Raw genomic sequence first — 682 nt, 5'->3', positions numbered from 1 at the left:
ATACTACAACTACTACCACAACAAGTACTGCTACTACCGACAACATTTATGTAATGCTTTGAACCTCACTCTATACCTTTATATACCCCTCTGTGTCCCTGTGTTTGTAACGACTTGACAAAGCTCCTGGATAGTGAAATGTTGCCACAATAAAATATATTTTTTTGCACTTTTGTCCTTTTACCTAACATCAAAACAGCTTGTCAGAAGTGGGATTCGAACCCACGCCCGGAAGTCCGGACTGCGACCTGAACGCAGCGCCTTGGACCGCTCGGCCATCCTGACACTACACCCCACGAAGATCTAAATGGATGATTAAACTGAGCACCTCGATAATACGATTGGTTTTGGGGTAGACGTTATTTTCCAATGCGAGCTTATATTCTTTATTATTATTATTATTATTATTATTATTATTATTATTATTACTATTATTATTATTATTCAAGTTTAAAGGTAAGGACAGTTTAATAATAAATGTGTTTGGTATATTGTAAGGAAACTAATGAGGACTGAGACACTTATGCGACATATGGGAATCTTTAAGGAAACGTTTCGCCGCACAGTGGTTTCTTCAGTCCAATATGAAGCAAAGAGGGGTAAGGAGAAGAGGAGCTTGAGGTAATCAGTCCCTCAGCCTGGAATCGATGTGTTCAGTCCATCACTCTTGTAGAACGTACAG

The 682-nt window shown here is 39.0% G+C and overlaps 1 non-coding gene across 1 annotated transcript; it reads right to left on the bottom strand.

The window, feature by feature from the left end:
• Positions 1 to 201: 201 nt before the first annotated feature.
• TRNAL-CAG (transfer RNA leucine (anticodon CAG)) lies at positions 202 to 285 on the bottom strand. The gene has a single exon. It is a non-coding gene; the product is annotated as a tRNA-Leu (tRNA).
• Between the last annotated feature and the right edge of the window lie 397 nt (positions 286 to 682).

This window comes from Cherax quadricarinatus, chromosome 77, assembly GCF_038502225.1.
Source record: "Cherax quadricarinatus isolate ZL_2023a chromosome 77, ASM3850222v1, whole genome shotgun sequence".
In the NCBI taxonomy this organism is placed as follows: domain Eukaryota; kingdom Metazoa; phylum Arthropoda; class Malacostraca; order Decapoda; family Parastacidae; genus Cherax; species Cherax quadricarinatus.
This window is presented reverse-complemented; position numbering and strand designations above follow the sequence as displayed.